We start from the raw sequence: 14,757 nt of genomic DNA, 5'->3' as shown, positions 1-14,757 counted from the left end.
ATCCTAATGATGAGAATGCTACAGACTTTATACTTTTAAATATGCCAGACTTACGTGCCAAAACGTGCATCAGGTCAAGTGTTTTGCTAGACTAATAAAATATGAGGCAGTAGCCTAGTATGATTATGTTCCTACAGGCTACTATCACCACAATCATCCAATATATTTTCTTCTTTAAATGACGTGGAAACAATGTTGATTCACAACCTGATTCAACCAGGTTATGCCCAGTAGGTTCACTCAGCCCATGAGATGAATAGGATAATGCATATCATTTGAAAATGTTGTTTTAATATCGATGATCAATTTCACAAAAGTTATTGATTAATTCACTGATGAATAAAGTTTTTTAAATATTTTTAATTTTAACCGAATTGTATCTTCATTTTTTGAATAAACCTATTGTTTGTTTGTAGAATGAGCAGAGATGCTCCTCAGAGTGTAAACTTTGTGGATTTGGAAACTACAAGTGCTCTCGGGTACAATGGACCCCACTTTTACTGTGACAATGTACAGGAAATTGTGTATGGTGCAATATATATGTGCAATTTGGAGAAAAAAAACGACTGGATTTAAGCCAATTGACCACTCTTTAAGGGCCGCAAAATGAGCAGTGACGCTCCTCTAGGTGTAAACTGTGGATTTGGGATTTTAGGCAACGCATCTATTCAGAAAGATGACAGAAGTGGATGATGAAGTGGATTCTAATGGCGGTAGAATCAAGGATCATTGGAATATTGTCAAAAAGAAAGGAAAACAGAGAAAAGTAGAGTACAGTGATGATAATGTCACTTCATATCTTGTAGGAGTACGGTTTGTAAATGAGGAGCAGATGATCGAATTACTGATCTTGAGGAATCTATTTGAGATATCCATACTGGAGGACAGAGTGCTGGGTAGAGTGAAGGGTGTTAGGATCAGGAGAGTCGGGCTGGTTTAGATTTGTTTTGCTTCTGAGGAGCAGAAGAAACGTGTGTTTCGTCTCACCCGATTTGATAAGTTTGAAGTGTTGTGTGTGTCTCTTAGAAGCAGGGCACTCCTCAGGGGGGTTATATCTGGAGTCTCATGGGAAGTAGATGTTGAAGAGATTAAAAATATTCCTGGAGTGAAGAGTATCTGTTTTTTTTTTTGGTATGGAGTCTCTCCTACTCAAATGCAGTTAATAAGGTATATTAACTACAGAGTCAGAGCATTTATCTTAAGACCAAGTCAGTGTGATATTTGTAAAGATTTTGGTCATGTTTCAAGCGTTTGCAGAAGGGAGAAGCCGAGATGTCCAACTTGTGGAAAATATCATATTATGTGTTATGAAAGTGACATGTTGCAATTGTGGTGGGAAAGAAGAAGCCACATTTTTCAAATGCCCCCAAAGGGTGAATGAGAATGAGGTGGCCAAAGTCTATCCAGAGCATATCATATGCAGCAGCTGTTAAAGGGATTGAGGGTGTGAATAGTGCACTTGACCAGTCCATGGTGGTGGATAAGCAGGATCCTGACATTTTAAAGGTTAGGGTGGACTTTATAGCTATGGTGATAAATGCTCCTGCCAGGTGGTGAGAAGGTCCAGGTAGATAGATATCATTGTGAGAGCGGAACCTGGGGCTGAAAGACTTCTCTGCGAAGGACTTACATGGAATATTATCACAAGCCGTAGAGCCTGAGAAGGGAGATATGGAGAATTGAAAGAAAGAAGAGATTGGAGTTTTGTTTTGTCAATGTACTATTGCTATTTGGGTGGATAAAGTTAGTTTCACTATCACGTATGGATATTCCTTTTCTTTTTTTACCTAGTTTTAGTTTCAAACCGTCCAGTCGGTGGCGGCAATACGCCTTTTGGGGTTGTAGTCCAGCATAAAACCCACAGAACTGTGGATTTGGAAGCTAGAAGTGACACAAGGTACTGAAAATGGTGTAGGATGGAATATGCATGTCCAACATGAAAAAAACTACTGGATTTAAACTGATTGGCCGCAAAATGCGCAGTGACGGTCCTCTGGGTCTAAACGTTGTGGATTTGGAACCTAGAAATACTGCTGAGTATAATGACTCACATTTTACGGTGTCACAACATACTGTGCATTTACAATGCATACAGGAAGGAAATCTTGTTTTTAAAAAATTCAAAAAATTTGTGACCCGGAAGTACTTCGTTATTCTTACCTGTTTCACAGCGGTCGTTTTGGTTTATGTTGCAGCTCGGCAGGAACAGAGTGCAAGATCCACCTTATAACTCAGTGGGTCCACCACAGCGATTGGTTTTTAGGAGAAATGCTTCTGACTCGCTGCCAAACATACTGCTAGAAAACTCTTCCTCTGTCGCCACCCCTTTGACCAGCCCCCACGATTCTCTCCAACAGAGTCCAAAAGCGAACGTTAGCTACTAAGCTAACCAAACTGGCAGTTTCACCCATGTCCTATGAGGAAGGGTTGAGTTCAACGATCATGGATTTGCTTTTCTTCAATTCCTGGTGGCTCCTTTTGCCTTTTATCATGCTTCTAGTCGTTGCAGCATTCATCGTTGCATTCGTGTTGCTGTTGTCTATGATATCCCCTTTGATTAGCCCAAAACCTCTCAAATTAAATGGGGCCCATGTCGTGGTAAGTGACCATTGCACGGTAGGTGTTGCAGGTGAATACATTTCCTAAGAAACTGCGCGTGCACACAGCAGATAGCTCATCTCGTCTACACCTACAATGAATTGACAGCTAGTAACACACCAGTTCTCTAGTGAAAACTAGTATTTTAATACTGGCATCTGTGGTTTGCATCTGTAGGTAGTCAAAGCTAGTCAAAACCAGGACATTCGTGTAAAAGAAACACATGTACTAACTTGCAAAAGTCACATTTATAATTAAGCATTAAGGCACGAGAGGGTATAGTATATTGGCCATATAACACAGCCCCCCCGAGGTGCCTAATTGCTATTATAAACTGGTTACCAGCGTAACTAGAGCAGTAAAAAATACATGCATTGTCATACCCATTGTAAAACAGTCTGATATACCACAGCTGTCAGCATTCAGGGTTCAAACCAGCCACTTTATAATTACCTATATATGTTGGACTTTGACCCCCGGGGCACAGCCCTTGTATTTAACTTCAGAAGGAATGCCCCTCCTCTCTCACCTACCACCTCTCAACCTGCAGGTCACTGGAGGCTTCAGTGGAATAGGGAAAAGCATTGCTATGGAGTGCTACAGACAAGGAGCATTCATCACACGAGTGGCAAGAGACGAGGTTAGCAGAAATACATTTAAAAAAAACATCAATGTCCTTGACTCTTTTGCCCTGTTCTTCACCCAGACAGCACATTTATCAAGCCTTCTGTCCTTTTCTTTAGAGTAAATTGGTACAAGCGAAAAAAGAAGTAGAGAAATGTGCGATTAATGATAAGCAGGTATGTATTACGTAGCTACATGTTTTAGTACAACCTGGAAGAAGAAAGACAAGGCTCTTTTTTTTGGATGCAAGTAAATGATAAAATATTGACCCTAATGATCACATTAGTAACTTCTTACACGAGCACTGACTGTTTTGGTATTCGCATTCCTCTTCCACTCGGGTTGTGCTCTGCATGTCAGTTGATGTGTCCAAGGACTACGGACAGGTGGAAAGTGTGATTAAGCAGGTAAATCACAAGTGACAGGCAATCTTCCCTCCAAGTTGTTCTCAGGAGCGCAGCTCTCCCGGGACTGCTTCGCAGAGGAAATATCAGCCCCCGCAGAGGAAATATCAGCCCCCGCAGAGAGGCACGTGATTGAACTTCACTCAACTTTCTAGGTTTTACCTTTTAGTTAACACTATCAATGTTTCGCTCTACTGTGAGAATTGGGATCGAATCAACGTAATATCAGACACGTTCAATGCAACATACTGAAACAAAGCTAACTATGCAAGAGATTTTCTTGTAGGCAGAGCGCATTGGAGTAGGATTCTATTGCATTTGACAGGTACAACCTATACTCTACCAATCCGGTGCGCCATAACCAGAGATGCAGTATCCCTATATGCAAATAGACCATTGCCATATGTGGATCTGTGCCATTCACTTTGAACAGGACTGTGTTCACAGCATGAGTGTTCGCAAGCTTGTTTTGAGATCAAAGCGAGAGCTGCATGTAGCCACGTGTGCACATGTATTCATATTATTTTCTAGTAAGTGAGTTATTAGCCCAGTTATAGCTCATTTTTAGTCAGCAATGGGGGAGTGGTTGCTTCCTACAAGGGCACACAATGTATTCAGGTAAAGTCAGGTAAAGATGTCAGGGAAATAATTATTTTTCTGTCTAAAAGGGTAGTGTTGTATTTTGAGACATATCTTGAATAAGCTAAGTAGCCAATAGGTAGAGGGTAGAATAATTTGTCTTATTCTCTGTAATAATGGTATGGGAATAATAATGCATTTTATTTTGTAAAGTGAGTTCTTGCATCAAACACCACAACATTTTCAGTCACCTCCTGGTCTGGGGGGCAAGTGGGTTAATGTCAAGCCCTGCATTATTTTTTCCAAAGGTCTCATGGAATGTAGGCCTACTTTGAACACCACACATTGGCTGCTACTGTAGGCTGAATGATAGAACAGCTATTTCCATGTTAATATGTTATGGGATACATTTTCTCCATTGTTTTTGATGGTAGTCCACTCTGGTAGTCCTACATTATGATCAAATAGCCACAGTAGCCTACTTGGCCACTGTTATAACTGTAACTTAAAGCAGGTACAGCCTCATTGTTCGCAGTAAATGTGTACCAAAAGTTACACAGAATTTTCACAATGTTCAAGTTTGAGCTCAGCAGACCTGAAATTTGCTCAGTTACAGAAAACAAATTTGAGGGAACACTGGTGATTTGAACTTTTGTATAATTATTTGCAAATGACAACATCAATGTAACTTGAATCCATTTAGTGTCAAGAGAAGCTTGGTCCGGTGGACATGCTGGTGAACTGTGCTGGGATGTCCTTCTCTGGGAAGTTTGAGGAGGTGGAGGTGGAGCGCTTCAGAGTAAGTAGGTAACTAGTAGGTTGGGGAGGCTACTGTAACTAACCAGGGGAATAGACAGACAGGGCTGGAAGGATGAACACAGAAACCCAACACCTACAGTATGTGCTTTAGAAAACAGTTTTGGCACAACATCAATAACTCTGAATAGGCAATGAGACGAGATTTTAGATTCCCAGACTGAACAGTCAATGGGTTTGATGTGTGTCTGAAGGTGGAATCGAGGGTTCAGCTTTTAGTTTAAAATGCAGTTAGCAAACCATAAGGCAAGATGAGAATGCAGTCTAGGTCTGCAGCAGATTGGATTGCAGTGGAAGAATGAGAGAGCGGTTTAATTCAAGGCCAAAGAGGTGGCAGGTTTCTTCACTCTCTCACAGTCAAGTGATTGTCCAGATTCAGAGATAATGACCGAAGGGAAATTATATTGTGTGTACGTGTGTGTGTGTGTTCACAAGTGTGTGCATGAAGGGATTGTTCCAATACTAAGATAATGACCAAGGGGAAATGTGGCTGTTCACATCCTAATGTACACTGAACAAAAATATAAATACAACATGTAAAGTATTGGTCCCATGTTTCATGAGCTGAAATAAAAGTTTCCAGAAATGTTCCATACGCACAAAAAGCTTATTTCTCTCAAAACATTTTGTGCACAAATTTGTTTACATCCCTGTTAGTGAGCATGTCTCCTTTGCCAAGCTAATCCATCCACCTGACAGATGGGGCATATCAAGAAGCTGATTAAACAGTGTGATCATTACACAGGTGCACCTTGTGCTGGGGATAATAAACGGCCACTCTAGATTGTGCAGTTTTGTCACACAACACAATGTCTCAAGTTTTGAGAGAGCATGCAATTGGCATGCTGACTGCAGGCATGTTCACCAGAGCTGTTGCCAGACAATTTAATGTTAATTTCTCTACCATAAGCCGCCTCCAACGTAATTTTTGAGAATTTGGCAGAACATCCAACTGACCTCATAACCACTCCAGCCCAGGACCTCCACATCCAGCTTCTTCACCTGCGGGATCGTTTGAGACCAGCCACCCTGACAGCTGATGAAACAGAAGTATTTCTGTCTGTAATAAAATCCTTTTGTGGCGAATAACTCTTTTTGATTGGCTGAGCCTGGTTCCCCCGTGGGTGGGCCTATGCCCTCCCAGGCGCACCCATGGCTGCACCCTTGCCCAGTCATGTGTAATCCATAGATTAATGACTAATTTGTTTATTTAAATTGACTGATTTCCTTATATGAACTGTGACTCAGTAAAATCGTTGAAATTGTTGAATGTTGCGTTTATATTTTTGTTCTGTATATTTATTTGGCTTCATTACAATTCCTGGAAGGAGCCTGGCTCCTTCTCATCCTGCCATTCCACTGCTGGTCACATGCCTCGTTAAGGGTCTGAATTCATTAGGCCTCCCTCCAGAGAAATGCTATTACTATGGAAACCGCACAGATATATAACACGTAACATATTGCAGGACTATTTTTGCTCCAGTAGTATGGGTATTACTCAGCTTTCATTCATAATAATAGTAATACATCATGAATGACTTTTTGTGCTCCTTCCCTTGTCTATAACAGAGTCTGATGGAGGTGAACTACCTGGGCAGTCTGTATCCCACACGGGCCGTAATCACCACTATGAAGGAGCGGAGGATGGGACGCATCATGTTTGTCTCCTCCCAGGCTGGCCAGATCGGCCTGTTTGGCTACACTGCCTACTCCCCGTCCAAGTTTGCCCTTCGTGGTCTGGCTGAGTCCCTGCAGATGGAAGTGGGTAGTATTTAGTTCCTCCTCCTAACCAGGTTGGAGGCCAAAAGGCCTCTTTGTGGCTAATTGAATGTACTCTTTCCTCTACTCCTCCATGCAGATGAAGCCATGTAACATTTATGTAACGGTGGCCTACCCCCCCTGACACAGACACATCAGGACTAGCAGAGGAGAATAGGACGAAGGTAAGTCTCCTCATGAAAAAGTGGAAAGTTCTCTTTTGTCTTTTACTCTGACGCCTCGTTTGATATTTTCTCTCTTCGTCCATTCCATAGCCTTTAGAGACCAGACTGATCTCCGAGACGTCTGGGGTGACTCAGCCGGAGCAGGTTGCTAAAATCGTGGTCAAGGATGCTGTGGTAAGAGACTGCGTTCTTAACAACTGTCACTATCACTATTTACTCTGCCTTAAGGCCAACACAAAAAGCGTTATCAGTACATCCCTTCTAGTCAGGACCATAGAGAGAATGGCTCTCTAGAAGTGTGATGAAGCGTTTTTTCGGAAGGCCATGTCTTTGTGACCCCTACAGCAGGGGAACTTCAACAGCTCTGTGGGGCCTGACGGCTACATGCTCTCGGCTCTCACCTGTGGAATGTCATCTCCATCACAGAGGGCCTCCAGCAGGTAACACATTACAACACACCCAGGATATTACTCTGGGGTCTTTTGGTAAACATGTGTTAACTGAACCTCAAAAATCAACTTACCAAAGCAATTTTGTATCTATTACACATCTATTATAACCATAGAGATGTAATTAAGTCATATTTTATATGATTATAACATAATAATAGATTGTCCCAAAACTGTCTGTTCCTGTCTAACTCTGGTGATCGTGAATAGTGACTAGGGCTCATAATGTTAACGTGACTTCTGTGCAGATCGTGACCATGGGGCTGTTCCGGACCGTCGCTCTGTTCTACCTGGGGAGTTTCGACAGCATTGTGCGTCGCTGTATGATCGAGAGGGAGCAGTCCAAAGCAGCGGACAAGCGGGAGTAACACGCCCACCCCAACCTCCTCCCTCATACACCCCCTCCCCCGCCTCTCCATCCTCCCAGAGTCGTAGCCACTGAAGAACCCAACCGAGCCACCACTCCTCTCCCATCCCCTTCTCCCCTAGAGGGCACAACCCTGGGTAGGCTAAATGGCCAGTCATCTCATCCACCAGTGATAATATCTAATTAAAGAAGATGGCGGATGTCTTTTCCACTTGACCGATGATGTGACACATACCATTCTTGGCAGCCATTTTGTCATTATTCCATTGACATTTACTTTTTTCCCCTTCCATGCAGAGAGGTAAGTAAGGGATAGCCAGTCTGACAGAGTATGTCAGCATGTTGACCTGCAATTCCTTTACCAAGAGTCTGACAAAATACCAACGCAAACAATACTGTATGTCATGCAGACCATTCTGAGTAAGCTACCAAATGCGTTCTGTTCCGCCTTCCAAAGCTTTTTTCTTTTGCAGGCAGGGCTTCTTTCCTCTATATTCACTCTGTTGTAACCTGTGCCCCTCCTTGTGCTGTCTATGTCATGTGGTGTTTTGGCCCCTCCTTGTGCTGTCTATGTCATGTGGTGTTTTGGCCCCTCCTTGTGCTGTCTATGTCATGTGGTGTTTTGGCCCCTCCTTGTGCTGTCTATGTCATGTGGTGTTTTGGCCCCTCCTTGTGCTGTCTATGTCATGTGGTGTTTTGGCCCCTCCTTGTGCTGTCTATGTCGTGTGGTGTTTTGGCCCCTCCTTGTGCTGTCTATGTCATGTGGTGTTTTGGCCCCTCCTTGTGCTGTCTATGTCGTGTGGTGTTTTGGCCCCTCCTTGTGCTGTCTATGTCATGTGGTGTTTTGGCCCCTCCTTGTGCTGTCTATGTCGTGTGGTGTTTTGCCCCCTCCATGTGCTGTCTATGTCGTGTGGTGTTTTGGCCCCTCCTTGTGCTGTCTATGTCGTGTGGTGTTTTGCCCCCTCCAAGTGCTGTCTATGTCGTGTGGTGTTTTGGCCCCTCCTTGTGCTGTCTATGTCGTGTGGTGTTTTGGCCCCTCCTTGTGCTGTCTATGTCGTGTGGTGTTTTGGCCCCTCCATGTGCTGTCTATGTCGTGTGGTGTTTTGCCCCCTCCATGTGCTGTCTATGTCGTGTGGTGTTTTGGCCCCTCCATGTGCTGTCTATGTCGTGTGGTGTTTTGGCCCATGCTGTGGATGCATTAACTTCGAGGTGATTTTAGTCGTTTTGGGCTCCCGAGTGGCGCAGCAGTCTATGTGCTTTTACACCTGCATTGTTTGCTTGTTTGGGGTTTTAGGCTGGGTTTCTGTACAGCACTTTGAGATATCAGCTGATGTACGAAGGGCTATATAAATACATTTGATTTGATTTGATTTGATTTGATTTATGTCACTGCATGTCAGTGCAAGAGGCGACACTACAGTCCCTGGTTCGCATCCAGGCTGAATCACATCCGGCCGTGATTGGGAGTCCCATAGGGCGGCACACAATTGGCCCAGCGTCGTCCAGGTTTGGTCGGGGTAGACCGTCATTGTAAAAAATGATTTGTTCTTAACTCACTTGCATAGTTAAATAAAGGTTAAATCAAATAAAAACAGTAATGACATTGGGCATAGCAAGAGGGCAATGCAAAAATGTCATTTGCTTCCCGGAAATAAACATCCAAGGCATTTTCAAGTAGAGAGATTGTATGTGGAAGTACAAAGGAATTTGTGTGTGCTGTGCATGTAGGGGCTTTGTGAAGAAGCCGATGGGAGAGATTTTAATGCAGTGTTATTTTACAATGTGTTTGAATAAATATATATATATGCCATTTAGCAGACGCTTTTATCCAAAGCGACTTACAGTCATGTGTGCATAGATTCTACGTATGGGTGGTCCCGGGAATCGAACCCACTACCCTGGCGTTACAAGCGCCATGCTCTACCAACTGAGCTACAGAAGGACTATACACTGACCCAGCCTACTCCAGGGAGAGAGAAAAGCCATTGGACACTGGTGGTGGCTGGGAAAAAAGAGAAACCTCCTCTATAATGTATTCCTCTTATTTGCCTGTCACTTTCACGCCATATTATTTGTGTTTTTTACCTGAGGTAAAAGCGGCAGGTTAAAGGTCAGCATGGGACAGTCATACGATGTAGTAGGAGAACAAATCCACTAACAGCTGATGACCACTCTTTCCTGTTTTCCTGAGGGGGTTGAGGGTCTTTATGTGTGATCTGTGTACATATTTTGCCTCCTTAATAAGATTGATGGGGTGGTGTCAGGACAAGGCGTGGGGTGTGACTCACAGGTTAGAGCAAAGTCCCCTTGGGCCTAGAGAGGGCGCCAGAGCTGTATTTTATATAGAGGCCAAGAGACGAAGAGGGACTGGCAAGCTCATTGAGGAGCTCTGTGTGCTATTGTATGATCTGATTTGACATTTCATGCACAGTCACTGTGGACGTCATCCAATGCGTTCCTATCTGATTGTTATTTGTCTCTGTAAGTATTCACAGATCCCTCCTGAAGTCCTCTAAAGAGGAAAATGCGAGCTCATGCAAGTCTTCCTTCCAGCGATCAACTATGTGGAGAATGTACTTCACTTTAACACAAACAATACGCTACAAATCAGAAAATATACATAATCTTTTGAAAAGCCACCAATATTTGAATGCCAAGATGTATTAAGAGACCATTTCTGTAAGTACGATGCAACTATTTGAGATTTATTTTGTTTGATGTTGCTTCTCTGTTCTATCCTAGAAATAGTTTGTAATGCAGTCAAGCACGACAATTGTGGGGACCCATTCCAAGCCTTAAGAGAGAACTACAGATGTTGATGCTAAAATAATACAATTTCATCCACAGAAAAAAAACTTGACTTGAGCCTCTTGTGGTTTACCAGTTAATTTAATACTGTTTTACCGTGTTTTTTGTTGTTGTCGTCAATTCCAGTTGAGTTTTTGTACAAAAAGGCCTTACTCAAAACCAAAATGACAGAAGTGAGAATGCATGATTCAACTCTGAGGTTCTCATTTGACATTGGTTCAAGGCATACTGTCACTGTCCCGCAAAGTGTCTGTGTCTACCTGTCATGTTATCATCTGTGTGAGTTGTTTTGCTTTTAGCAACACATTAATGTTGTAGTTGATAGACATTTGGTATAATATGTAGTTCATGGACAAAGCTATTTTGTTTTAACACTTAAGCTATGCAAATTAAACCTATGCTCACAATATGTTAAAATACTACCACCAAGTTTTAAAATGCTCTAGTTTTCCCATTCGTTGGTGTCGTCCAGAGATATTTAAAAGATTATATAGAGTTTATAAGTACAGTACTACTGAAAATTGTCATGATGCATTCCGCTTCTGTTGCCATTATATTGGTTTGTTCTGTTTTGTTTTTGCCAAACGGGTAAGAATTTCACCTTGTGTGCCATTGAAAATAAAAATGTAAGGAGTAGAACAATGTTGCTTTGTCTTATTTTCTTACATAATAAAACAAAATAAATAACTTTGGAAAATGTCATTTTTTCTTATCTTTTTTCATTTACAATGTGTCCTGTTTTAGTTCTAGGTGGGGTTTTTCCTCCTTCCAATGCCCATCTAAATCTCTGTTTTAGGTTAATTATATAATTTGCTTCTGCACTCAGTAGGCTACTGAACACAGGCCTCTTGAAAGCTTTTAGGCTTTGTTATTACACTGGTATGGAACCTAACCTATACCATATGTATAAGTATACATAGTTGAATGCACTGACTGTAAGTAGGTCTGCATAAGACTCTGCTAAATCAAGAGTTCCCAAACCTTTTCACTCACAACATTCCACACCACCCCTGCGCGCGTGCACACGCCATGTCTATTTGTATGGGCACAAGCACTGCTCATGACACCAACTGTTCACAGCTCTCCCGTCTGCGGAGATGCTTTTTTTCCAGGTTTAAAGCATATTTCCTGCAATTCTACACATTCTGTCATGGGGTGCAGAAAACATTTTTGTAATTTTAAAACTAACTTTGCAATTCTTCACATTTTGCCATGTCTAATGTGAATTCATGTGATATTTGAGTTGACTCAAACCACAAAATCTATAGGCTAAAAAACATTAGCTGACATGGGCTTGTTGGGACCTCCCGCCCCAACCACAGGGACACGCCCTACAGTTTGAGAACCACTTCACTAGATGAATAAATTGTAAAAAATGTATTTGTGTATCTGTGTTTGCTTTGTTTGGATTATGAGCTTACATTATTCCGTTGCTGAGGGTTGCACAGCCTAGATACATACACAACCTATGGTTACAGTTGATCAATCCTGGCTCCTGTGTTTACAGATGTTGAGTGGAGGGGATGTTTTGTACCATTACGGAGCGTTTCAGTTTTGATGTACAGTGTGTGTGTGTGTTCAGCCGGGTGGTTATTGGGGGGCTACTGTGTGTACTGTGGGTGGATGTGAGGTTTTACATATTCTGTTTGAGTAGTGGACTTTCATCTTCCATGAGGGGAACAGAACAGCCTGGGCAGCAGGTAGCTATAGTATACACAACCGGTCAAAAGTTTTAGAACACCTACTCATTCAAAGGTTTTTCTTTATTCTTACTATTTTCTACATTGTAGAATAATAGTGAAGACATTAAAACAAAGAAATAACACGTGGAATCATGTAGTAACCAAAAAAGTGTTAAACAAATCTAAATATATTTCATATTTGAGATTCTTCAAATAGCTACCCTTTGCCTTGATGACAGCTTGGCACAATATTGGCATTCTCTCAACCACTCTCTTCACCTGGAATGCATTTCCAACAGTCTTGAAGGAGTTCTCACATATGCTGAGCACTTGTTGGCTGCTTTTCCTTTACTCTGCGGTCCGACTCATCCCAAATCATCTCAATTTGGTTGAGGTTGGGGGATTGTGGAGGCCAGGTCATCTGATGCAGCACTCCATCACTCTTCTTTTTGGTAAAATAGCCCTTACACAGCATGGAGGTGTGTTGGGTCATTGTCATGTTGAAAAACAAATGGTAGTCCCACTAAAACCAAACCAGATGGGATGGCGTATAGCTGCAGAATGCTGTGGCAGCCATGCTGGAAAGCACCCCCACACCATAACACCTCCTCCATACTTTATATATATGTATATATGCCATTTAGCAGACGCTTTTATCCAAAGCGACTTACAGTCATGTGTGCATACATTCTACGTATGGGTGGTCCCGGGGATCGAACCCACTACCCTGGCGTTACAAGCGCCATGCTCTACCAACTGAGCTACAGAAGGACCACTTTACTGTGGGATAAACACATGCGGAGAAAATCCGTTAACCCGCACCGCGTCTCACAAAGACACAGCGGATGGAACCAAAAATCAACCATTTGGACTCCAGACCAAAGGACATATTTCCACGGGTCAAATGTCCATTGCTCGTGTTCCTTGGCCCATGCAAGTCTCTTCTTGTCATTGGTGTCCTTTAGTAGTGGTTTCTTTGCAGCAATTCGGCCATGAATGCCTGATTCACACTGTCTCCTCTGAACAGTTGATGTTTAGATTTGTCTGTTACTTGAACTCTGTGAAGCATTTATTTGGGCTGCCATTTCTGAGGCTGGTAACTCTGGGTCTTCCATTCCTGTGGTGGTCCTTGTCATGACGTTGGCCTGGGGGTAGGTTTATGACAGTCATAAATACCTCTTCCCCCCTTTTTCCTCTCTCTACCCTACTGATGTTACATTTGCAAACACCTTGGTTGACATAGAGATACTGGGAACATCAGAAGGTGGGGGGAAATAAACTATATTCTGGTAATCCAACCAATTGAACATATGCAGTGGTACTTAATGAATATGATGTCAGTTCAGTTGTCATCTGAGACATTCTCATCAAAGATAAGATGACATAAACTCTACAGTGTAAAGTCTACACATCAGAGTTATCGAAATTCAAATGGAATTGTTGTTCAATTTAAATGTTTGAATATGAAATTATTCGTGATGGGATGAAATGTGATTTTAGCTTCTAAAATGTGAGATTTGGGTTTTCATAAGGTTAGGGCTCTGCTCAGTCAGTGGCCTGTCCCTGTGAAGGGACATGGGCTATAAAACTGTTCAAACACGCCCTCCTCTCCCTTCCTATATAAAGCCTTGACGACAATGTATTCTCCTCTTCCGAGGATGTGAGGACGACGGTCTAATGTCAGAATGGTTCAGATAATAACTACAGAACGAAGCCAACATCAGCATGAGCTTTGGTTGCGAATGGTATGAAATTTGAACTCTTATTCACTTCAGAAGTGATACCTCCTAGCCGTTGAGTTAGCAACAGCAGCTGCAAACGCAGGTTAGGAAGGAACAGACAGAGTATCCCGTCTACCACACAACGACGTGACTACAACGTATCCAGTTGACCACCAGAGACCACCAAGGACAAAGGACTCGGTTGGGCAGCACGGCCTTCCATCTACCACCAACCTACTGAAGAGTAAAATTTATTGCATTTTCCTTTTCCAAATGGGCGGTAATTTAGAATGCATAAGATACTGTATTTACGATAGCTTTGCCCTGTGTCCCTCAGTCTTCCCGCTCTTTCACCCAAACCCAGCCCCTTTGTCACATTCTGACCTTTGTTCTTCTGTTATGTCTTTGTTTTAGTATGGTCAGGGCGTGAGTTGGGTGGGTTATCTATGTGAGTTTTTCTATGATTTGCTATTTCTGTGTTTGGCCTGGTATGGTTCTCAATCAGAGGCAGCTGTCAATCATTGTCCCTGATTGAGAACCATATATACCACATATGTTTTCTGTTGTGTGTCTGCACCAGCCAGAACTGTTTTTGGTCGTTTCTCTTTGTTATTGTTATTTCCGTGTTCATTTAATAAATATGGACACATATTACGGCCGTTACACCCTTTTCTTTTGTGTAAACAGCTGTCATATCTGTTCTGCCCACCAGGGACGTTTTCCTTTATGACGTAATTAGTAATCAAGTAATGATTAATTATGTGTA

At 42.4% G+C, this 14,757-nt stretch overlaps 1 pseudogene; it reads left to right on the top strand.

Annotated features, from left to right (window-relative positions):
- The first annotated feature begins 445 nt into the window (after positions 1-445).
- LOC118394742 (3-ketodihydrosphingosine reductase-like) lies at positions 446-7,793 on the top strand (annotated as a pseudogene).
- Positions 7,794-14,757: the final 6,964 nt, after the last annotated feature.

The sequence above is a fragment of the Oncorhynchus keta genome, chromosome 15 (assembly GCF_023373465.1).
Source record: "Oncorhynchus keta strain PuntledgeMale-10-30-2019 chromosome 15, Oket_V2, whole genome shotgun sequence".
In the NCBI taxonomy this organism is placed as follows: domain Eukaryota; kingdom Metazoa; phylum Chordata; class Actinopteri; order Salmoniformes; family Salmonidae; genus Oncorhynchus; species Oncorhynchus keta.
This window is presented reverse-complemented; position numbering and strand designations above follow the sequence as displayed.